General features: G+C 40.0%; 1 long non-coding RNA gene across 1 annotated transcript in view; it reads left to right on the forward strand.

The window, feature by feature from the left end:
- Nucleotides 1–25,529, forward strand: part of LOC120758025 (uncharacterized) — an 81,306-nt gene extending 55,777 nt beyond the window's left edge. The window contains exons 2-3 of the long non-coding RNA XR_005702750.1: nt 18,784–18,889; nt 25,395–25,529. This is a non-coding gene — a long non-coding RNA (uncharacterized LOC120758025). The remainder of the gene's footprint in view (nt 1–18,783; nt 18,890–25,394) is intronic.
- The last annotated feature ends 343 nt before the right edge of the window (nt 25,530–25,872 follow it).

Consider the following 25,872-nt stretch of genomic DNA (forward strand, 5'->3'; position numbering starts at 1 on the left):
AGGGTTGACAGCAGCAGCAGCCTGACTGTGTGTAAGCATATTCTAGGGAAATCCATTTTTCAGAAAATGGAAGCAATTGTACAAAAAACAAAAGAAGAAAGAAAGGACAGAAAAAAAGAGGCTGTGTCTTTACCTACAAAATCATTCCCTTGCTTAGAAATTCAGTTTCTTCAAAGTCCCAGATGCTGTTTAATGAGGCTTAAACTCAAGTTCAGCTCTGTATTGAAAGTCAAATGTTGATCTTTAAAGATGGAAGTGGTAAAGTCTGGGGATTTATTCAAGCCTAACCTGTCTGAAACTCTTGAGAGATTGTGACCACAGTAAGACAACTGTACAGCAAAATAGGCAACAAAAGAATGTGAATGCTAAATAAACCTAAGATGTTCCAGAGTTACAGTAATGCTTTACAGTTTGTATTTCCCTGTTATGGGGCTCAGAAAGCCATACAGTGTTATTAAACAAAATGAGTTTTCTCTTTTGGAAGGATTTGTAGGAGGAAATTCTTCAATTATTAAAATTGGCTGAGAAGATTTTGTCCAAGATTTATTTAGTAATTAAATGTGACAACTTGGATTCAAATCTCAGATCTCATCTGTAGAAAGCTGCCATAACATACAGTAAAGATCACTTTAAAATTTATAGCTGAAGATGTTATTTTTGCTATCCACATAATATTTCACAACAGTTCTCCCCTTCATTCAGCGTGTTTTTGTTTATGGCAAGGTCTCCAAATGATAGATATTTATTCTAATGCACTAACTTTGTTTAAAAAATTGTGAAAATCCAGAAGCTCTTGTCTTCTCAGAGACTGGGTTTCTTTCTACTGTAGATGTGTTTTTTCTTGAATGATAAAACTGTTGAAAGCTTTCTGAAGTATCAAACTGGCACCTGTGTCACCGAGACACACAAAGCAATCACACGCAGACGAGAGATTTTCGCAGAGGTCCTTCCGATCTGGCTCCCAGCTGAGAGAGCAGAGAGAAGAGAGCCCTTTGTTTATTTCTTACTTTTTATACATTTGTGGGTCTAGTAGAAGATTGGATTTTTGGAGTTTCCACCTCTCAGCCTCAGTGGCCAGACTAATTGTCAGTTACAATTGTTTTCAGGTTAGAAATATGCAAACAAAGGACAGAGAATGAAAACCAAAGGATTTGTTTATGTTACATCTGTGGGAAAGGTAGAAAACTGCTCTTAATATTGTACAATAACTAAAAGATCTGATTCCATTTAAGAAAATCAAAAGGCTCAGAAAAACCAGGGTAACACACCTGGACCAAGAGAGGATTGAAAACTGGTGCAGGTATTCTCTTGTAGGTTGAAATTCAGCAGCAATTCCAGCTGGCTGTGCACAGAGTTGATTTCCGTACAGTTTTCTCCTTTTGAAAGAGTCTGTGTGTGGGAAGATGTGCTGGGTTACCTTACTGCTTTCTGTAAAGTTTAAGATCTTTTCAGAGAGCTGTCATAGACCTCACAAGAAATATTTTATTGGGAAGAATTAAATATAAAACAGCTCTAAGGAAATAAGTAACATTTTTATTGTCAAATTAGTTTTATTCATTTAATATTCAATATTTACAACAATGATTTAAAATAGCTGAACTGATTTGGGGCCCTGAGAGTTGAATCTCTTTAAATGTTCATGTGTCAGACTGTTGTGTTATCCTGAGAGTTATTTCCAAAGCAATTTGCTGGAATACTTTATTTGCAGTGACTGGATGTGTGCTCTATATATTCATGCTAACGGCACCATTAGCCTAAACTTAGACACCACGCTGCACTTGCCTCCTTTGCAAGCTTTAAGAACTGAATATTTTCTGTTGTATCCCTTCTTTAATGGAATGCAGTGGATGTGGAGTCACTTGGGGTTTGATGAGTGCTAGCAGCAGACACATGTGTGAAACTCCACGACATCTTGAGTTTGAACTATCTCATAGTTTGTGTGTAAATGGATATAGAGGAGACAAATGATGTCATTTAATGCTAGTCACTTGTGTGGTTTCCTAAGCTACCAAAGAGCAGGAAAACTTGTTTCAGGGAAAAGAAGGCCCTGGGGCAGTAATGAGATTAAAAGCTATGATTGATCAGCTCTGTGCAGTGACTTTCTGGGATCTGGCCATGGGAGCACCAAAGGCTGCTCTGCTCTGGGGGCTCAGTTTGATTCAGTGCTTTGGGTTATTGTAACTCAAGAGAATCTTACACAGATCCTTCTGCCTTTGCATGCTGTGACAAGAATTTTGCTTCTGAAATCGCTGTGACATGCTTATGAACAGAGGACACTCCTAGAGGACTGGAATACACACAGTGCAATGTGGAGGAGAGAAAGAGGGTTCAGTGTCATTCTAGAGCTTCTGCAGAGACAGGGACATTTCTAAAGAGTTCCATCACGCAGAAGAAAGGATACAGGTTGGAGCTGTTCTTAAATAATCGGTACAAATCCTTTTCCAACGTTTCTCTAAACACAGCAGGGAGCAGTGGCATCCTGTTAGCCTCAGACATTCCAGAGAAACTGTTTACAGCCTGGACAGCGACTGTAAAACAGAGGTAAAAACATTTCATATTGTGCTCAGTGAATACTAAGCCTTAATCCTGTTTTAGGATGAAACCATTTGTTTGCAAAGACTTAAAAGTAGAAGAAATGACAAGGTTAAGTGTCTATTCATTCTAGTTTTACAAGGCTTTAGTTTTGTTGACTTCTCTAGTATATGCTGGGGATATATCATGTTTCTGGGCCCAGAATGTGGTGCTGTTCATACAGGCTGGAGTCGAGAAACCCTGTGTTTTTTCTATGTTAGTACTTCATCTCCTCTGTGGTTTCCTTGTATCACACTGGAAATTCTGGTTGTCTGACAGTTAGTCTCAGGATGAAAAAGATGAAAAAGGTCTGAATACTTGTCTCCCTTAGTGCTAAGTCTGTGTTTGCTCAATTTGTTCCTTGGGAAACTTGAGGTCTCACTTGCATGCCATGAATCAGGAAGAAATGGAAATGCTGGAATAATAGAAACTAGTGGAAACACGATGAGGCAAAAACTGCTGTTTGCAGACTCTGAGCAAGCACAACGGGACAGCACAAGCAATCTGGAGTCCAAATGGACAGAATCCAGGGCACAGCCATGAAAAATACCACAAATATGGGAAAGACAAAGAAACACTGACAGTCACAGTTGTGTCCCCTCAGTCTGCTCTTTGTGCTGCCCAGAGAAGGGACTCTGTCCCTATTCTCCAGACAGGGGAGATAATGTTGGTTTACCTTTGGTGTGCTGGGAGATGTTCCCTGAGGTGGAGTGGAGCCCTTCACTGTCTGGAGGTTGGGTCAGGGATGCAGCAGAGCTGCTCCCTGCATCCTGGGCATCCACGTTCCAAACAGAAGGGTGGGAGCTGTGAGGGCTGGGACGGGGAGGGATGGGCATGGAAAGAGGGCAAGGCAGGGCTGGCGATGGCAGGGTGGGTGCCAGAGCAGGGGCACTGCTGTCCTTCTGCCTGGCTGTTCCATGGGAAAGCAAGCACAGGTGGGAAAAACGACCAGAGAGCCCTTGTTCAACCAGCTGGAGCTTTTAATTCCTGTGAAAAGAAGAAAAAGATGCAAAGCTCGTAATGATTGCTATCTGACCTTTCAATTGAAGATCATTCCTTGGCCTCACTCTTTAGATAATGCTGCAATCATACCACAGTTTAAAAAAAACCAAACACTAAAATACAACAATTCCTTAGTATTCAACCCAATCTTCTGTTTGGTTGGGTAATCTTGTTTCTTTTAACTTCCCTGCAATGTAGAACTCTAAAATCTGAGTAAAAAATTTGCTGTGTTGGTACAGAGTGAAAGTTTCTCTGAAGTGCCTTTCACTGGAGTCAGGTTTTAAAGCCTCAGCCTGCTCTTTCTGATTTTGCACAGTGCAATTCACTTTATAGGGTAGTTTAGGGATTTTTTTTTTTTTTAATTTTTTTTTTTTCTTGCACACTTTTCACAGGCACTAAATTGATGCTATTGCCTAATATAGTGGATGCAGGGGAGAGATTGGGGGTTAGAAATCCTGATAAATTATAACGTGAGAATGCCTTAACCTGTGAAAGACAGTAACAGCAAGAGAAGTTGATGTTTGCATCAGAAACAGTAGCACAGAAGTATTATATTGTAGAGTGACTTCTATTCTTGTCCACCTGTGCCTGTGTGGAAAAAATCATGTAAGAATTCATCGACTTGCTTTCTGTCAGCTTGACTTGTTCCTTTTTGACCTGAGCTGTGTGGCTGGAATTGTAGTACTTGAATTATAGCCTCAAAGACTGCAGGTTCAATAATAGTCATTTTCTGAAGCGCTTTAGAAGAACATTCCATATTGTTCATACAGCTTAATTGTTGTAAAGTTGTGTAGTTTGAAGCTGTTGTTTGTTCTCTCTGCTGAAAGTTCAAAATGTGGTGTGGGGGTGGTGTTAATGACCTCTGAACATGGAAAAAAAACCAATGCTAATGTATTTCTTTTCAAGAGTAGTTGTGCATCTGGTAAAATGCTTTGGATAGTCACTTTTTAATTTAGATTTATTATAAATCCAGGATTTGAGAAAGTATTTATCCAATTCTTCCTATCCTTCTGCCAAGAGAAATGAGCTAAAAATGAAATTAAAATGTCCAAGAGGAAAAAAAAAAAAAAATCAGAAAAGTGCCTAATTATTGCAGCCCATTAACATTCTTCAATTTTTGCATTGGGACTATCAAACATCACCTTTGCAGTTACAATGGGCTGGGGCTTTTTGTTGAGTTTTATTGCTTAAGACAATTAAACAGTCCTAAAAATTTTGACCCAAAGTTCTTTCAGGCAGGGGAGATGAGATAACTGATTCCATGTGAACTAAGGGAGGAATGAAAAAACCAAGAGCAAGGTTCCTGGAAGGTGGTCAGGCAGTTTATGTGTGTGTATTGATTAGCATGAAGATATTCATATGCATGCAGTAGTTATTTTGTTTGCCATCTTTGTCAAGTGAATGTGATTTGCCTGCTCAGTAATTCAGCACACCACTGATGCAGGGTGATGGGAGGTGGATGAGGCTGCCTTTGACCTTTTATCAGGAGAGAAAAGAATCAGCATTCAGTGAACAAGCTGCAACAAATTCATGGCAGCATCCAGACAGCTGCTGTATGCTTCTGGCCTTCTCCAGATGTGAGAGAGTACTGTAAGCAGCATTATTCTCATTCATAATGAGTTGTGTGAGTACAAATTAGTTGTAATAACTGTCTGCTGTAAAACCTACCATAAATATTGCCAAAAAAATGGAACAAATGTTTTAGAAAACAAAGCTCTGCACTGGAAGCAAAGCTAGCCCAAATGTCTCTTGTCAGATTATGATTTTGCTTATGTCAGCAAGAGCAAGTCCAGCAAAGTTGATAAAGTCAGTAATTCCTGATCAATATCAGGAATTAGTTATGCAGATGTAGCTGATAAATTATTTTATTCTTGATTTATTCTTGATAATCCAGTCATTGATATGGAAACAGTTGAGTTTTGCTTATCCTTTAGGCAAATTATTCTTAAGCAAAAAATTGGAACATTCAAAGATCACTCCAAGGAAGTGCTCAGCTTCTCCAAGATCCTGGAATCTGTAATTCAGTGTTCTCCTTACCTATTGGCAACCATTGTCACCATTTCTATGACTATTGGCAACTGCCAGTATTAGTTTTTATATCTGAGTCTTCTGGACTCTGCTTTTTGTTGCACTTCAACTTTGTCTGCTCTTCACAGAGCATTCAGCACTGGGTGACAGGAGGTTCTTGTTGATATCAGAGTGTCCTTAGTAGCTCTTTCACAGAAAACTGAGGAGACCACAAGCAAATCCACCTCCTTATCTGTGAATGCTTTAATGGAAAACCCAAACAGAACAAATGAACAAAAAACCAACACTCAGTTGTACCCTGTCCTGCTGAGCCTCCCTAATGGTGTCTATTAAATTCTCTGCTTGCATCAGCGTTAGCTTACAGCTGTGGAAAACTGAATGTGCAAGAATATCACAGACTCTTCCAGTTACTTACAAGTAACATGGTTTTGCTAGATTCCGGTCTTACCAAGATACAGTGGTCTGTGAAAAAGTCAGAATTTTGTTGTTTTGAATTTGGTTCTTTGATTATATTTTATCAATTTGCATACATAAAAACATATAAATTTACATGCAAAGTACCTGACATGTTCCAAAACCCACAAAAATCTAAGACTTGATCTGAGTTGCTGGTACAAATGTACAGTTAGGTTCTTATTTTATTTGTTTTATTCTTGTGGGCTCTTCAGTAGCAGAGACCCATTCCAAAAGGAAATGTGTAGGATTGATGCTTAACGTGTTTTTTGTTTTGTTTTTTAATGCTTTCCAGTTTTTAACTTTTTCTCTTTTGATGCCTAACAGGCATCCTTAAAAAACCTACTAAAGTTTCTATGTGCAACTGGCTTATTTCACTGAAGATGATTTCATGTAGGGTTTAATTGCTGTAGAATCTTAGGCAGACTTCCTGATTAAACTCTCATCATATTTGATATCAGAGCTTCCTGCACCAGATATCTGCTTTGTCAGGTCTGAGTAGGCTCATCTAAGCTCTCTGGCAATAGGCAAATGTACAGAGAAATGCAGCTTAAGACCAAAATCTGGAGCAAATTGCACCTCCAAGCCTGGGTTCAGCTGAGGAATGGATTGTTTCCTGACATAATTTCCCTGAAATCATGTAATACAAGGCTGGAAGAGGCCTAAAGCACTTACTCACCTGAAGTCAGGAGCAGTAACCTGGTGTCATCTTTAACAGGTACTTACCCAATGGCTTCCTAAAACCTCCTAACCCTCAAAGCTCCCAGCCCATCTTTCGCTGCTCCAGTATCCCTGCAGCTCCCTTAGCAGAACTGGATTCATTTGCTCCTCACAGAAGTGGCCATAGAAAACAGTCCTCTTCCCTTCTTTTCTGCAGAGATCCTTTATGTATTTGAGGCATAATACTCATCTCCTCTGCTCCTCTCTGTGTTCAGCTCTCCTGCTTTTTCCTTGTGACTCACATTTTCAGCCTGCTCCTCTTATTGCTCTCATCTGGATTTTTTTTTTTTTTTTCTGGTTGGGTCCTATATTTTTATTCTTTTTCCAGAAACTGAACTTTGAGGAGCTGCCTGGCTCCTTTTTTTTTTTTTGAGGATCACATGTACAGGTAATTGAAAACAGTGAGAGTGATGTTTCTGACCCCTTGAGTTACTCGTGTTGTGAAAATTCTGTCTGTGAGTGCAAAGGGATTAATTAGCTCCTAATTTGAAATTCCTTAAGTTTGTGGTTGCGGTGTTGGTTTGATTTTTGTTTGGTTGGACTTTTTTGTTACTTTTTGTTTTGTTTTGTATTTAATAATAAAATTGTATTTATGTGTCAAACGCAAAATTGTGCAAAATCAGGAGGTAGAATATGATGTGCTTTTGGTTAAAAAGATAACCCTTTCTCAAATTAGTTACCCTTCAGATCACACTGCAGGATTTTATGATAAAACTTCCAACAAGAAATTCCATTACATGAATGTACAATTATTTTGTATTGTAACTAAGAATTGCTCAGAGTAGCACTTTTGTTACAGTTCTGAGTATCTGATGGAGACCCAAATAAACCAGTCGAAAAGCTTTTCAGATATTCCCTCACAGGTTTAGTGAGCTCACAACACAGTGTCTAGGCACAGCCATATTCTGCTTTCAGTACAGGCTGCAGCTGAAATTTATGGGAACATTATGCAGAACTTAGGAGAGAATTGTGAGAAATTACCTATTTCCATTAACAACATTGAATTTACTCAGTGCCATTAAATTGGTGCCTTTCCTTTGGAGTAATGCTCAGTAGAATTTTAGCTGTCTCTGCTTTTTCTGGGAGAGGTACTGTGGGGAAGAGGCTAACTCTGGGCTAGTTGGATTACAAGGAAACGTGTTGGCTGATGTCATTTACCTGTATCAATACTTATTGGGAACCAAAAAGTGCACAAATGTGCCTTGCAATGGTACACAGCACAGGGACAGTCTTTTGGCAGTGATACAATGAGATATTAAAAGGAATTATTGTACCTGAGGTGTGGGAATTTATGGCATCCCTTTGTACATGCAATCTAAATGTTAATTGGTAACTATAACAGTTTTCATCTTTTACCTTGAAGCTTAGCATTAGCTGCGTTGTCTTCCCCTTGCTTTGCAGTTTTAGTTGCTTTGGTTTATGATGAAATATCTCGGATGTGAAGTTCCATAATATTTTGGTCTCTTACACCACAGAAGCAATAAACTTGTCAAATTATCCACTAAACCCCGTGCAAACACAGCATAACATTATCCATCATTTGTAATACCTGGAAATAGCCGTTTGCCCAAAGCTTCCAGAGGATCCTGCTAATTTCACGATCCAAACCAAATGTCATGAGTCTGCAGCCCTTTGGATTTTTTTCCTTCACATCTTCCTCTCTTAATTGCTCTTTGTTCCTTTCCGGTTGCCTCTGCAGGACAGAGTTGCAGCCCCGCAGCCTCTGAGCCTCCCATGTCGCAGAGGCAGTGCCTGGCCCCAGGAGAGCACTTAAGGCCCTTCTGTGACATTACAGACAGCTGCAGGGTCAGCCCCAGAGCCCGAGGTGATGCAGGGATGTGTTCCAGGGGAAGGCAGGAGAAGAAAAGAATTGTGAGGAAGAACAGGATGTTAATGATAACAAGTCAGATAGTGATAGAGAAAATGTTCTCAGGGCCTTTTTTTTTCCGAATCCCACGTTAACAAATGTGTCAGGTTGTGTTTCCTACCTAATAGGAAGCTGCAGATTTGAGATATGTAATGAGAGTATCGTAAACATTTTGCTAGGGAAGAAAAAAAAAAAAAAAAAAAAAAAAAAAGGAGAGAGATTCTCAGAGGTGATGTTATAGAAGTTAGACATAATGGAGACATGAGGGGTCTGGATAATTGCTTGTGTCAGAGGCTGGAATGCCAGGCAGCTGGTGAAGAGCTTGGGAGCCCAGGAATTTGGGGAATATAAGAAAGCTAGTGGAGATAAGTAACCATGTTTGGCTCAGCAATAGCCTGTACTGAATGAAGAGGAAATTTGCTAGTTGAATTTGGAATGGGGAGGGTGTGAGATTGGGAGGTACTGCAGGGACAGGTGTAGAATTTGAAGCCTGTTCTCCAGAGTTCCTTTATGAAGGAATTGGAGGTGAAGTCAAAAAGTGCTTAGGATCTAAATGAAGACTTCAACTCCTTTATCCCCATTCTCTTTTCATTAACTGCACAACTGTTTCCAGCCCTCGAGTGTCATTCCAGAGTTGATAACCATGGCACAGCAGTGGCCAGTGAACTGACAGACCTGCTCTGCCTTTGCTGATTTTTTTTTTTTCTCTCTGATGTTTTGTTTGTTTCTTTATTGATTTCCTCTATGACAGTATTTGAACATTTCTCTCTCAGAGAAAACTGAAGCTGCCTGTGTCACTCCCCACACTTCACTCCATTCTGGCAAGTCCCCCAGGGATGTTGTCACACAAATGGTGCTGTGTACAGGCAGCAGCTCCTGTCCCCAGGACTGGGGCCAGGTGTGTGTGTGCAGCAGCAGGGGTATCTCCATGACTGGAAATAATCTGATTTCTCTGCCTGAGTTGTCAGCAGCTGGAGTGGATTCTAAAAACTCTGCATCTCCAGACTCAAGCTGCTGCTGCCTGGTGTTAAAACATAAGTGACTTATTGCCAATCTAGCTCCTAGACAGTAGCAAAGTGCCAAACTGCTTTTCACAGAGGTTTTCTTATGTGCTGCCTCTCTGTCTTTTCTGCTTTCTGTAAGAGAAGGAAGCTAATTCTGCCTGTGTGCATATAAATTTAGATTTTCTTTTCCTTGTATTTCAATGTCTTCTGTTAGCCCAAAAGCTGCCCAGACTCCCTGTCCTCCATAAACTGCAGCAAAATGGCTTATGAAGGGCTAGAAATGGCAACAGATAACCTGAAAAAGGTGGAATCTTAAAATTAATTGTATTTATGTATTTCTTATTAAAATAGCATGTCTGATAATAAAGCCAAAATATCTTAGCATTGATTTATGTTTATGCTAGAAGTATAATGTTGATTGAATTGAATATTTTTGACCGAGGAGAAGCAGCAGCAGGAAAATGTTTAGGGTAAGATTATGTTTTGCAGTCTGCTTTCCTTTTCATTTGAAGGTACCTATCCTGGCATTTCTTTTCATTTTCAGAGAAGAGAAAAAGGCAGACCTGGGGGATGATTCTCAACTCAGCTCTGCCTTTTTTTTTTTTTTTTTTTTTAATGCATGTCATTGAACTAAAGAAAACTGCCTCCTAGGGAAACTTCTCTTTACCAACTAACAGCACAGCAGGGCCAGTTTTGTTCTTCCAGCTCCCATCCCGTTATTGCCTGGGTGCTGTCCCTGCTGGGGGGACTGGAATGAGAGCTCAGCACTGGAGAGTCAATATGAGAAACGGGCAGTGTCTGCTGCAGGAACATTGGGTGGCAGGTTTCTGTTTGTGCATTCTGGAAAATCCCCTCTTGCATGGGAGAGGCCCAGGATTTTTGAAGAGCAGTGCTGTGGAGTGGATGCCGTTTCCCTGGGAGAAGCCTGCTTCTAAGCAAAATTCATTCTATCTCAAGCAGCAAAACCATAGGAAAACCTCACCAGTGTGCCAGCTTTCCTGACTTTTGATTTTAAACAGTGTGCTAACAAGTTAGAGGCATGTGACTCCTGTAATACTAACACAGGAATTAATATTTTTTTCCCCTTTTATCTCAATTTCAGCTCTGAGAGCTCTGTGTGAGCCAGGTGGGTGGCTGGCTGAATACACTCTGAGGATAACTTTGTTTCCTTGAGTGACTATTTCAATAACCACTTCTGTGTATGGTATGTCAACAGACAGATGAGGCAGGTGGCTGATTAGAATTAATTACTTGGGGACTCAGAATCTGTCATGTTTAAGTTCCTGTCGCTGAAACTGAAAGCAACATAAACCTAAAGTAGTATTATTTGCTCCAGTGGCATCCTGAATGTGGACTCAGAACCAAAGCTGTTACAGCGCTTCCAAGGAGTGCCACAAAATCTTGTTTGGTTTATCAGTTACTAAGATCCTTGAAGCTTGTCATTAGAAATTATTTTTTTTTAAATAAGTATCATGTTTTTCCAGTTTATATTTTGTGAAAACCAGATTGAGAGTTTCCAGAAGTAAGTTGGTGGAAGACTTTCCCTGAAGCAAAGAGGTTGTAAACACACTTGGTAAAGAGGGTGAAGAATTTCTTGTCGGGCCTTGGATGAGTTTTGATTGCTGGATTTGGGAAAGGGGTGAAGCTAAACAGGATCAGGAAGTGGGGGGATAGGGAGGGGAAGAAGTCCTCTGACTTCTGAAGTTTTATCCTAGATTTTGGAAATAAAAGCACTTGTAGGTCCTGACAAGTCAGCATTTTCTAAAGCAAAAACATTTAGGAAAATCCAATGTAGTTCAGTGTGTAAAAGCACAAACTCTTCATCCTCTCACTGTTTTTGTTTTAATAGTACTCAAATTTGCACAAAAGTGGGATCTTTCGTTTCTTTGTAGTTCAGTTAATCCTCAGCATAATATTTATCCCATTTGTGTATGTTAAATGGTTGCTGGTTGCTGTGTAAATTAGCATATTCTATAAGGTTTTAACTTCGGAAGGAGTATAGGGACTCAAAAAAAAAATCTAAACACGATCCTAATTTTTATGTAAATGTTTGTATTAAACAAAATTGAAGAGAGGAATGGGGAATATGAGGACTTCAGATTTTTTTTCTTTTCTCACAAAGGTGTTGTCTACCTGGACTTCAGCAAGGCGTTTGACCCTGTCTCCCACAGCACACTCCTGGAAAAGCTGGCAGGACAGGAGCACTCTGTGCTGGGTTAGGAACTGGCTGCGTGGCCGGGCCCAGAGAGCGGTGGGGAACGGTGCTGCATGCAGCTGGCAGCCAGGCAGCAGTGGTGTTCCTCAGGGGTCTGTGCTGGGACCAGCTCTGTTCAATATTTTTACTGATGACATGGATGAAGGCATGGAGTCTTTCATTAGTAAATTTGCAGATGACACTAAGCTGGGAGCGTGTGTCGATCTGCTGGAAGGTAGGACAGCTCTGCAGAAAGACCTGGAACGGTTGGATGGATGGGCAGAGTCTAACAAGATGAAATTTAACAAGTTCAAGTGCCGAGTCCTGCATTTTGGCCACAACAACCCCCTGCAGTGCTGTAGGCTGGGGACAGCGTGGCTGGACAGTGCCCAGGCAGGAAGGGACCTGGGGGTACTGGTCCATGGCCAACTGCACATGAGCCAGCAGTGTGCCCAGGTGGCCAAGAAGGCCAATGATACCTGGCCTGGATCAGGAATGGTGTGGCCAGCAGGAGCAGGGAGGTCATTCTGCCCCTGTACTCGGCACTGGTGAGGCTGCACCTCAAGTGCTGTGTCCAGCTGTGTCCCCTCAGTTTAGGAAGGACGTTGCGACATGAGCACGTCCAGAGGAGGGTAAATGAGGCTGGTGAGGGGCTTGGAACGCAAGCCCTGTGAGGAACGACTGAGGGAGCTGGGGTTGTTTAGCCTGGAGAAAAGGAGACTCAGGGGTGACCTTACCACTCTCTACAACTCCCTGAAAGGTGGCTGTAGCCAGGTGGGGGTCTGTCTCTTCTCCCAGGCAATAACTGACAGAAAAAGAGGACACAGTCTTAAGCTGCTACAGGAGAAGTTTAGGTTAGATGTTAGGAAAAAATCTTTCATGGAAAGACTGACTGCACACTGGGATCGTCTGCCCAGGGAGGTGGTGGAGTCACCAACCCTGGACGCGTTTAAAAACACACTGGACATGGCACTCAGTGCCATGGTTTAACTGATGAGGAGGTGCTAGGTAATAGGTTGGGCTTGATGATCTCAGAGGTCTTTTCCAACCTAGTTCATCCTGTGATTCTGTGAATATAACCTGTACTCTCATATTTATGCACAGACAGAAGTTTTGGGTTGCTTTCTACCTCCTTAAATCAAATTTTCTTCTTTCCTCTTGTTCTGAAAATAGGAATGGGGAAAGCATTTAGCCTGCAATAGGCACTGTGTAAGCATCTTGACTTCAGTCCTAGAGCACTCTTTATGGATAAAACGTACAAAGTTAAGAGTAGTATTACATACTGGAGTGTATCAAACAGAGTCAAATAATAATGCTTCAAATTGAATTAAGTCACTGATATTTTGATATTAAGTAATTTTTGTATGACTGGTAACTTTGTTCAGTGCCCTTCCTTTTCTTTCTGCATGACATTTTGCAACTAAAACTGTAGAGATCTAACTAGACAGCAGTTATAGTAAAATACCAGTCTCTATGCAGAGTTTTTTTCTCTTAACTTTAATCAGAAGCCATGCTACGAAAAGTTTCAAATCCCTAAGAAAGGCAAATCCTTCCAAGTATGGGTTAGGCTTGGGAATGCTCAATTGTGTTGGTGGTTTTGGGGTCAGTAACACTTATCTAGGAAAAATTTTTAAAAGAAAACAAAAAGAAATTGATTTTAAAAGGAAATTATATTTTTGCTAAATCTACTTTCTGTAAACATCTTTTGAAATTGGCATTTATAACAGAAAAGTTATTATTTTTAAGTGTTTGCTTAAAATTGCATTTTTAAACATTATTTTGAAATTACAGTTATTTCAAATAAACAAGACAATGAGTCATCTTTTATTAAACATTCATGGACTCTGAGAAAGTGCTAAGCAATACCTACCTGCTTTTGTCTTGTTATTGAAAACATTGCTGAACTTCATAAAGAAACAAACAAAAACAAATTCCAAGGTTCAATACCTTATCAATACTTCTTTTGTTTGGTTACTGTTAGAGGAGAGGCTTATCAGAGACTTGCAAAACTTAAAATGATGAGTACAGTAATCTTAGTAACTTTCATTTTTCAGACATGCTCTGATAATTACACTTTATAAAATATTTACTTATTCCCCAGGAAAACCATCCCTGCAGCAGGTTGGGTGCATTCTCTGCACTCCCTTGGTGTGTGCATCTCCCTGTGCATACCTGAGATTACTTTTAGGAGCTGCAAAAGGACCTGTGACCCTTTTAGCAGTTAGAGGAACTCAGTCAAGGCCCCATTGCTCCTGAATATTTGTGACACATCTGCCCAGAACAATGTATAGAAATATGTCTGAAGAGGGGGTGGAACAAGTATCCCAAAGGTTCTCTAAATATACGGAGAAGAAATACTTCAAAATAGTATCATAATGCAGAACTCACTGTTAGGTTTTGTTTTCTTTTTTGGGGGAATGTAAGAGAAGTCAGTTCTTCTGTATGTTGTCAAGCTGCATAGAAATAGAGTTTCAAGTATATTTGACCTGAATCACACGTTGCAGTGTTTGTGTAGGCCTCTAAATTGCAGAAGTAATCTTTGAACTGCCTTCAAATGTTCTGAGTGGTGTGGGTCAGGGAGGCAGGCATGGCATCTACAGGGAAATTTTTCTCTGCTTTTCAGAGGGCAAAACAGGGCCTGAAAGTACCTAGAAAAAACATTTAAGACACAGATGTATTGTCAAACTGGGACAGAATCTGTCATTTTGGTTGGGAGCTTGCTTTATTTAAAAGACTGGAGGAATGACAATTTATATTTTTGAGCTTTAGCCTTGTTCAATTTCAAACAGCAAAGCTATCAGCCCCTGGAAAAGCGTGGTTATAATAGAAACCCTGACAGCCCCTAACCGGCCGCGGCACTGCGGAGCCGTGCAGCGCTAACGTGGCAGCGTGGCGGGCTGTCAGCTTTAATGCCACCAGGCTGAACCTGGCAGGGACAGCAGAGGGGGGAGTGTCCTGCCTGGCAGCCACTGCTCTCCTCAGAGGAAAAGGCTGGGATGCCCAGAGATAACTGCAGGCAGAGCCGTGGGCACCAAGCTGCAGCGCAGGACTTTGCTCCTCAGCGTGCCAACAGCTTGTCAAAACTGGAAACCGAAACAAAACACTGCGAATAAACTGCTGGGATGCCTCGGGTTTTGCTGCCCCTTTGCTGCCCTGTTGCAGCAAAAACCTGCATGGTCTGGGGGTGCAGGGGAGTGTTCTCAGCCTTTTGTTTCCTGGCCCTGTAGAGAGGAGCTTAGGGAGGCCTCAAGGCCCCTCTCTTCTGCTGACCCAAACACTGAGGCAGCTGCACTCTGCTCCCAGAAGTGACTGAACGCTGGGGTTTGCTGCACAAAGCTGGGTTAAATATCCCGTGGGGAAACAAAACACAGAGATTAAATCTTCTGCCCCTCTCATCTGTCTGGTGACACATAACTTCAGAGCAGAGTGAGTGGGGACCTCTGCACATCAGGTGCGGGAAGCTGCCGCACGTTCAGCTGATGGAGCTGTGTTGTAGCAGCAGTGTTTGAGCAGAATATAAAAAACTGCTTAAAAGTGTGAGCAGCAGCCTCAGCAGAGGTGATCGTTCCAGGGAATAGTGATGTGGTTCAAGAATTGTGTCATAGAAAATAATTAATGTTTCCTAATGACCCCGTTCTTGCGCAGGATTTGCAAGATCTTTAATACTAGCAGTATTGAACTATACTAGTATTAACTCTTTTTTTTTTTTCCCCTCCCTTTTTTTTCTTTAAAAAGTTAATTAACACTATATTTTTCCTTTCATATTTGAGACAGGATTAGCCATTGTTCAGGCAGTCCAGAAAAAAACTGTATGTCAGGAAAAATATTTCAAATACAAATACAGTACTGCTTTCCTCTTCGGCACTTGTACACCTGTATGCATATTCATTGAAATAAAAAAATTGTTAAAATAAAAAACTTAAATAGGTTATATGGTCATACTGCGGCTTTTTGAAGAAGGTCTGTTCTTACATAAGACACATACTTGATCTCTCTTGGGCCTTTAAATCCAATAGGTACAAGAAGAAAGAGAAAAACTTGTTTTACTGCTTCAACAAAATAATGGTCTACGTGAGCATCCTTGTAATGTGGGAGAAACAATCTTTATAACACGAGTTTTAATTCATCTTAACACTGCATACAAAAGAAGTATATACCTGGTGTGTAAACTCATTAGTTCATGATTTAAATGTATGTTCCATAATGATATCCTTTGGGAATCCAACAAGTTTCAGCCCGTTTCCTTTTCTGTGTGTTCCTTGAGATTCTCTGAATCACTGTTGAGCTTCTTTTGGTACTTGCATATAAACCATGATCCCAGTAGTAAATTGTGCTCATCATATTCTCTTTAGAACTTATTGCTGCCCCAGGAAATGTGATTAACCAGAACAGGTCGGGCACCTGACCCTGCTGATGCCGTTTGGCTACAAGGAGGCTGTGCTTTACATTTTGCAGTCACACAGGATCTTGTGTCAGCCTTTCCATTTGGTTCGTTACTCATTATCATTATTTCCTTGTTGTCACAAAGAAATATCTGTGCTTTAGGAATTTGGCACTGTATAGCTTATTTTAATGAGGTTATTAAACCTATCTTGGTTTTATCTGCTTCTGGCAATTCCTTTTGCTGCTATGTATTAGGAAAACATTCTTAGTCAATTTATTAGTGATATTAATTTTTAAAGTTTGCTGTAATATGTGCTGGGTAATGTTATGAACTGTTTCTGTAACCTAAGGGATTACTTATGGGGTGCTCCAGCAATACCCTGCTGCTTGTATGTGTGCTCCTGCTCTGGTTCTGCCCCTGATCCCCCCACGTGCTGTGCCCTGGGAGCTGCACGGAGGGGAATGAGGAGCTGGCACTGCTGGGCTGCAGTCAGGCTGGCAGAGAGAAGAGGAGTCATGACCAGTTTAACAGCTCAGGTGCATGGGGTTAAGGAGAAGGAGGCAAAATGCACTAAGTGCTGGTCACGGAGTTGGATTCAGAAAGGAGTTTGTGTGTAAGGGAAAACAAGGTCCATGTTTGCGCTGAAATTTGATGAAAAATTAATTTCTGTTTTTCACTTTGCCTCCGTGAGTAGAGCATTTCCCAGAGATGTTTAGTGGTGTTTCCTGTAGGGGGGCAAATGCAGTAGTCCCTGTGCTCTCAGGGCAGGCTGCTTCTGTTTGTTAATCTCTGTGTTTGAAGGCTGTAATCTTAAAAAGTGGAGAATGTACTGTTTTTTCTGCACTCATTGGAATACTCTCAGATCCAAATACTGTATCACCTTTTTTGCATTGATGTGTTATTTATTCTGTTTAATTTTAACACAATGAAATAACTGAAAGGTTACATGAAAGCCCATCTCTTTTCCAGTTGCTCAAAAAATACAAGAATTAGCTGTTGAATATCTCTCCTAGTGTACAGAGCCCCTTTTATTCCATTAACAATGCATGATTATGGAGGTAAAATGGCACAGCCAGTGAATCCTGGTTGTAGAGAAAAATAGATCAAGAAAGTAGTTCTTTTGATGTGTTGAAACAGAAGAACCTGCTCCAATAAGGTTTCCTTCCAAATCAGAGCCTGAGCTTTGCCACAGGTCTCAAGACTTAGGGGGCCCAGCTTCCAAAAGTCCAGCTTTTTCCTTTTAATAATCAAATCTGCATCAATAAGAACCCCCAACAGAGTGCCCAGAGATCCATGACTCTGCTAATGTGTTATGAAAATGAAGTAGACTCTTGTAAATAGAATACAGGTGTTCATCCAGAGTGCTGTCAAACTCAGTTATTGAGGGATAATGGGCTTCCCAGTGAAAATTACAGTGGCACAAGGACCATATTTCCATTTTTATTCCAGCCCATGGCTGCAAATCAGTTAAGATGGCGATGGGGGTTGAGATTTTCCAGGGCCAGAGTCCACCAGTGCAATAAATGCACGTCTTTGTTAATAAATATCAAATGCTTCGTATGTAATCCTGAAAAACAGTTCAATTCACAAATGAAAATTCAAATTTGCATCAGGTGTGACCAGGATGAATCGTGTTTGATCCCCTGAAAAAGAAAGCATGGTTTATAGCCTGCATTCTTCATACTAGTGAGGATCCCTTGCATGAGGAGGAGATGTAGGATCAGGTTTGACATAAGGAAAAGAAAGAATCTGTACACTGCATAAAAGGGAAACAGGATCCATTATCCATGCTCCAGGCACAGAGAAGAGTGCAAGTGCAGCAAGGGTGTTTCCAACACACACAGATGAAAGGATGCCTAATAACAAGCCAAAAATGCCCAGTGTTTGCCAGCAGTCCTTAATCAGCACTGTGGATGTGATTGACCAGTCAATAGGGAGTTAATTTTTTAATGATCATCTCTCTTCCATTTCTGGGCCAAAATCTTACAAACAGCAAGTTAAAAGCCATTTTAAGGCCACTGGAATTTCAGAGCAAGGGACTAAAATAGGACACAATTCCACCTCTTTCTCCTTTCTGAAAGATGAAGAATGTGAAATTTTTGAGACCCGTATGCACTTTTCATGTGCTTATGTTCAAAATATACCCGTGCCTCCATCTCTGCAGGTGTCGACTTCTCTCTTTCTTTTGAGTTGGCTTGATAATTTCAGAAATGACACCCTTCTATGCCATCTTCCTCATTTTTCCTCTGCTCCTACCTTAGCAACTTGAAATGGCAGTAAGATGATAAAAAGAGTTGAACACTTTTTTCCGGGTGCTATCCGATGAATATTATGTCTCATTTTGACTCCATCAAAATTAATACATTATGTAACTTTACTGGTTGCCATAAAAGAAATCACATAAGTTAAATATAACAAACATGGACCATTAAGAGATTATAACGTCTGGTAGACCTGAGATCCATATTGCTGCTCCTATCTTGTGCGCTGAAAAATGTTATACTGATTATCTGTAGTGTAATTCAGGGTTGATCCCCCCCACCTCTTGTTGCCTTTGTAGTCGGACAAGTCATCAAATGAAAGAAGAAAATGGTCAACATAATGGCTGCAGAGAGGAACAAAACTGCTGTGACGTTAACTACTTGTGGAAAAAGGAAATCATGCTGGTAAAGTAAACTTCAAGTTCCTTTCTTGCTGACTCCCTGTGTGCTGCATTTTTTCCCATTTTTATTTTAGGGTAGCCTAAAGATGGCTGTGATTAAAAATGTTTTAAAGTTAATTGCACAGAATGCATATGATTCATAAATATACATTTACCCCTTCAAGCTAGGTTCACTTGCCATATGCCTGCTGGTTTATAGTTGAAGTGCTGTTTCCTCCATTGAATTTCTCCGTGTTTGGTGACCTCAGCAGACTGTTAAAATGCTGTTAAAATTCACTTATCTGTGATCAAGTGAAGGGGAAATGATTCAAAAGTAAATTTTGCAAGGTAGAATTTTTTCTTCATAAGCTGAATTTTATTCTTTCTATAAATTGTTTCATTCATACACTGCAGAATAGGTTTGGATAAAATGAATTTAAAAGTTGGTTTATTTACACAGATAAGACAATATCTAAAGATATAAAAATTGACAAAATAGTACAGATATAGTACAAACATATGGATGTTGCAGTATTATTATAAATAAAATCTGTAGAAAAATTAAGGTAATATATTTCTTTATTATTATTGTGCAACCTTAGAGTTATTTTAATGTTCTTTTTTTCCTGGGATAAAAATGACTGCTTGATATGCTAGAAGTCAAATCTGTGGAGAATATTCTCTTCATTCTGTATAAAATTACTGTGTTGTGTGTGTCTCAGAGGGGCCTGGCAGCTTGGTGATGTTCTGCATCTGCTGGTGGGACACATGAAAGTCTTAATTTATGGTCTGCTTTTTAAATTTGAAGGATTTTCTGTGCACTATATATCTTTTATGGCACAGAATACCTTGGAGGAGTATCTGTGGCTCCACAGTTCACTTCTGGATGTTTAATAACAGCAAACAATAAAATTTATTTAGTGATAGTGGAACAGAGGAACAGAAATTCCTGAGGGGGCTGGGTTCTGATACATTTACTGAGCTGAAGTTGCAGGAAATAAGGAGCAATGAAATATGAGTAAAAATATTATGGCTAAACAAACGTGCGAATTGTTTCAGTCTCTGAGTCTCTGACTTTCTTTGGGCTATTGAGAGAGTTTCAAATCCCAAAAGATCTTAGATTTCAGAGGAAAATGGATTAGCAAGGTGCAATTGGTATGAATAGTTGTTATGGAAAAAAACCCGAACACTGTCTTCCAGTCATTTTTCTGAAACAATGTTGATATTTGGTCCTTGAGCTGTTGGAAATTTTCATGAGAGATGTGCACGTGGCACAGCACAGATTTGTGTTGGATATTCCCAACACACCCAGGGGCAGAATTCCCCACTGCTTCTGCCAGGAGCAGCACTCCTGCTCTGTGGTGGGCTCCACGTGCAGTCCAGATTTCTGCCCTTTGCACAAACCCAGCTGGGTTTAAAAAGTGTGCATTTTATTGCTTGTTTGATAGCTGAGGTTTATAACTTAATAGGCTCTCTGTGTGTCTCATAACTCAGCTGGGTTCAGAAATATGTAGTGTGATGGTCAGGAAGCAAAAATTCTCCCAAGGAGAGTAATGGAATTGTGATTATCCAAAAAGCTAAGAATTTGGTCAAGTAACAAGTAATAAGTAATAAGATTTGGGATCTTTGAACTGCAACAAATAGGGCATTTAAAAATATTTCATGGAAAGTGAGGAATATTGCAAAGGGGTTAGTAACTGTGAAGTAGAGAAGAATGTTGGATGATTTGCATACTGTGGGACCAGAGACTGATGAGATGACTTGGATTTAGTGTCTGGACAATTACCCAGAATCTGGAACATCTGAACTTGTATCCTTGCTTCATATTTCTTGACCAGCAATTCCATCCCTTAGCTTGCAATTGATTTCTGAAAACAGCTTCTTCCTGAGGATGAGAAGTTGCTGTAATAAAGTTCTGGTTTTTCTGTTAGCATTTGGTAATTGAGGAAAAAGTATTTAATTGCATCAGCTCTGATGAGAACACAGGGAAATCTTTTAGGGAAAAAAAGAAAACCACAATCAATCAAAAGTCTTTCAGCAATTAGTCCAAGTAGAAAACTGGAGATCTGAATGAGGCTCAGCTTTCAAAGAAGTTGTCATGTGAGGTTTTCAAGTGTTCTACTCACGGCTTTCTTTTCCATACTACCTGTGTAATTGGTATTTACATTTATTCTCTGTGGGTTTTGGTCAAGAATTTTCATAAAATTTGTTTATGATCTTTCATGCAGATAAATATGAATGCATAGTTTTAGTTTTAAAATAGCATAAAAAAAAGGATTAAGAAAAAAAAAGAGCATGTATATACAGAGAAACAGACCTCTCTCTCATCCTATGCAATAAAATACTCTTACCTAGAGCTGCTGGAAGGAGTGAAGAAATGAGAGCCTTTTTTATTATCACTTTATGTATCCTGTTCAAAGGTAAAGTTGCTGATGAGTGTCAGTTCTGAATAATTAATGAAATACAAATTTTCCTTAATGTTTTCACTGTTTCTTCCTTAGCAAAACTTACTGGGATGCCAAAAATACGGTTTGCTATATTTGTGCTGGGCAACATAATTTCATCTGTCATTGGTGCTGCCCTGGTCATCAGGATCATTTTGGAAAGTACATCTCAACCTTCTTCCATGCAGCAGTGAGTCTAAATTTGGACTTGATTTGCAGGGTTGTATGCAAGGGCCCCAGCACTGCTATCCAGGCAGGATTTGGTGGTGGTGTCATTTTCTATAAATTATTTTTATTTTTTTAAATCTGACAAGGTGCTATTGCTAGGAAGCCAAAAGCAAGCACGCTCATTACCTTTGATTTTTCATATCTGGGCTGGGGAGAAAGGCAGAATATCTAAATGGGGATTAAATAACAATCTACTGTGGAAAAAGTGAATTCTCTAACTCCATGTTAAAGGATGGAAAGAGAGGGCTGCTGTCTCACCCCCTGGCTCAGGAGCAACTCTGCTGAGGAGACAGCCCAGGGCAGGCCACCTGCCCAAGAGCCTGGAAGGAATCGGATCAGGACAGAGATATTGCTGGTGCTGCTTCCCATAATTTCTCTGTAGGGAATTGTTTCACTTAAATCATTGTCACAGGCACGGATGAACGGAAAATTTAAAGGAAATAAATGTGTCAAATCTGTGGCTGCTGATTTCACCCAGTTGAAGTGAAGCACTGTTGGTTCTCCATTGCCTCTGTTTCACTTGAGATGAATATGGACAGTCAGCTGAAAGAGGAGATACTCCAGATCATGCTGAGGGTTAATCTCTTACAACCCAAAGAAATTTCCTAAGCTGACCCTCATCTGTGCATTTGGAAATAAAGGAATCATTTGGCCAACGCTCTCTCCATTTGCAATTAAGCATGCTGGCAGCTCTCCAGTGGGAGCTCTGTAGGCAGGAATATTTAGCAGCACAGAGGATCTCATTTCCATACACTGACCCAGGCTGCTGCCAGATGGAGCAGAGGGCTGTGGAATGAAAATAAATCTACAAATATTTTTGTGAGCAAAGGAAACCACTTCTGATTTTGGGTAGGAGTGTGATACTGAGATAAGGAAAGAAACACAGATTTCTTCATTATTTTCAGGAGGTTCCTACCCTTTTGTTTTCATTTGTCTTGCTTGTTTTCATCTTATCTTGAAAAATAGACTACAAAGCTTCTTGTAAACTCTATTATCTTTCACTTTGTGCCAAACTGTGAAGTGACAGCAGCAGCACTGCTGCTTCCTTCCAGCAGCTGGGAGGGCTGCTCTGAGCCCAGGAATGGAGGAAGACTTGGGGGAAATTGCAGGTCTTGACAGATTTTGGTCCTTGTTGCTGCTTTGTGGTCATGGAGGTGCAAAGGTGACTCAGCTCTTCCATTCTCCAGTAAATAAGCCTCATGCCATGGTTGCAGTGTTGACAGATTACATTTAGCTTTGATTATTTATGTTTTGTAATATTTTGGAGCCTGGATTATGGTGGCATAGGTTTGAAAAGTAATGAAGACTTCAAAATAATGAGCCCTCAGCATCTGGCTGCTCACACCATGGTGAGGGCTGGGGAGGGAGGGTGGACCTTGGGCTGTGCAGACTGCAGGGTGTGGATGGCAACAAACTAGATGGGGTTTCTTTTAGAAATTGGTTTTGTTGCTAAAACCAAAATAACTTTAGACAGATCTTGGTTCCAAAAAGATTACTACAATTCTGCTTGTAGTAATTGTTTTTTAAAACTAATTAAAGTAATCATCCACTCGGGGATTTTTGGGGATGCTTAAGAATTTTCTGGTCTGAGCAGACTTTTCTTTGTCCAGTTTTAAAATAATCATTTCTTCTAACTACCATATAGAAAGTGTTTTTAAAGCTGTAAGTCAGAGAGCATAGTATGCATTACCTTCTTGCTACAAGTTTCATCTGTGCATTTGTACTTTTGTAAGGTCACCAGGCCTTGATCTTTTTCTGCTAAGCACTGTCTCCTTGCAATAATGAGTGTCTTGCTGTAAGAGGATTTCAGCTGGACAGATGTACCTTAATGTCTTGCAGCAGGATTTACTGTTTTATAAGACTGATTCTGGATTATTGTGTTCATGGTTGGAATGTGGCAAATACTCAGGTTAAAGGAGCAGTGCATGTGGCAAGGAAAGTTGAACCTATTCAAATGCAGAGATACTTGTAGTACAAACAAAATAATTAAGGTCAGTTCTATAATTAACTGTTATACTCAAACTAGGTTATGCTGTACTTCAGAAATAACAAATTTCCACCAAGCTGGCTGAATCCTATTGTGCAGGAGCATAACTCTGATATTCTTCTAATTAGGTGTTGTAGTTGAAACTCTTAGTAATTGTTTATAGTTAAGTTTCTGAAATTACCACTGTGCAAGTGGCTTTCCAATACACATTGTGGAGAAAAATCATTTTGGCCAGGTGAAAGCTCCAGTCTGTGATTTCCATGAACAAGCCATCTGTTGGCTACAAGTGGTTTTTAGAAGGTGTTAAGACGGTTTCAATTGGCCAAGACCCTGCAGTGCAGAAATTCTGCCTGGAGGGCATCCTGTGCCCCTCGGGGCCGGCCTGGGGGATGCCCTGGTCCCTGCCCTGCCCTGCCCTGTAGGGCCTGGCAGTCAATGCAGTCTGGTAAAGAGTGGTGATTGCGCTTTGTAGAATTCCCGTCTATCAATTATTTTAGCCACACAGAGAATTACAAACCCGTTAGTGTACAGAGAGCAAATATTTAGAAAAATTATAGAAAAGGGCCTGTTCCTTATTCTTTGGGGGGTTTCCTGTGTTGGCTAAATAGAATGCATTTCACTACCATCAAGTCTTCTTGCCTAAATTTCTATATTACGGGGTTTTTATTGCCTTTAATTTGGTAGAATCATCCTAGTTGTGATTGAGCCCTACAGGATGTAGCTGCTCTTTAGTAGCTTCCTCAATGTCTCATTCACACCTTTTGTTGTTCTATCTCAGCCCTCCTTTGGCTGTTGTTTCATTGCTGTCCTTGTTGTGCAGCTCCTGGAAGAGCTGCCTTTTGCTTTAACGCTCAGCATTTCAGCAAAATGATGCTTTTGTTGGAAAATTAGGCACATAAGGTTCGGGTAAAGTCCCAAGCAATATGTAGTTTTCTGTTTCAGTGGCAGACTTCCAACTCATGTAAATGCTTACCTTCCTTTTCCCTAGCACATATATCTGGGGGAAGGGGGGGTTGTTGAATTTTATTTTTTTGAGTAACAACTTGACATTTTTACATGGGAAAAAGTTGGCAGTGGAGCTGAATGTTGGAGTTGAGTGTAATGCTTTTGTTCTTGCTTCTCAAAGACTCCTTCCTAATGCCTGTAACATTCTTATGCTTTTGCAAATGTGCTTGTCTGAAGTACGGCTGCAAATTAATTTCCTTATCTAATTCTTTTTTATTTCTTTCTGAATGCTATTGGGGAATAACATCAAATGTATACAATGTGCACCAAATGGGATTGCCTCTTCCTTTAAGGTCTAGTTATTGTAGACATTTGCTCTTGCTGCGCAGAAAAATAATGTTAACAGCTGCTTAATCTAGTTAGAAATGCATCTTGCTGTGTATTAAAAATTACTTCCACTTATCTTTTCTAGTGGTATAATTTGTAAAATCACATTTACGAAACTGAAACAGCATAAATGTAACCCTGTTCAATCTTTTTATGTGTTAAGATACAGAGGGTGAACATTTAAAAGGCCTTTGAGCATATGACAATTAAAATAGACACCTAGGAAATATCCACCTCCTAGGCACTAGAGTACTCCTAGAAATCTTGCCCAAAGAGCTTGTAGTGGTGCTAGATTATTTCAATTAAAAAAAAAAAAAAATCATTCTGCTTCTTTTCAAATGGGATTTGCTATTTCTGGAAACTATTAAACGTTCAGATCGAGGACCCACCCTTTATAAATTAATGCAGCACAGAAGTGTAATTAAATTTAGTAATCTCATTAAAGCTTTTAATGGAATTGATCATTGCAGAGAGTTTTTCTGGTTATTGGGATTTCTGAACAAAAGAGTAACGACTGGATTTTTACTGCTCTTTTCCAGTAGCAGTTTGTTTTCAGCTGCCAGGCAAGACAGACATTCTGGGACCTCAGTTTGTTTCTGCTGAGGATGGGACCAGCAAGCAATTCCCTCAGGAAATGAGAATCTCAGTTGTAGAGCTCTCCCCTAGACTGTTATCACTAGTTACATAACTTTTTCTAAAGCTGATTACGAACTTTGATCTATTTTGGAAATGCTTGTTCATTAAAGCAAAAAGGTAAATCAGTCAACTTTTACTTTCTGTAAATATATTTAGTAACGTGCAAATTATTTGTTCAAATCTACCTGATTTGATTGTTCAGTAAAGAATGCCTTCAAGGTTTCAGCAGTGTATGGTTACTGTGAAATAAATAATAATAATTATTATTATTATTTTATTTTTTAAATTTTTTTTTTAATTTAGAAACTTAAAATTGCACTAGTGCAATATAATGAAACTGCAGTGTATCTATAAAATTGCTTTGCAGGGCTGTACTTATTT

Source organism: Hirundo rustica, chromosome 11 (assembly GCF_015227805.2).
Source record: "Hirundo rustica isolate bHirRus1 chromosome 11, bHirRus1.pri.v3, whole genome shotgun sequence".
In the NCBI taxonomy this organism is placed as follows: domain Eukaryota; kingdom Metazoa; phylum Chordata; class Aves; order Passeriformes; family Hirundinidae; genus Hirundo; species Hirundo rustica.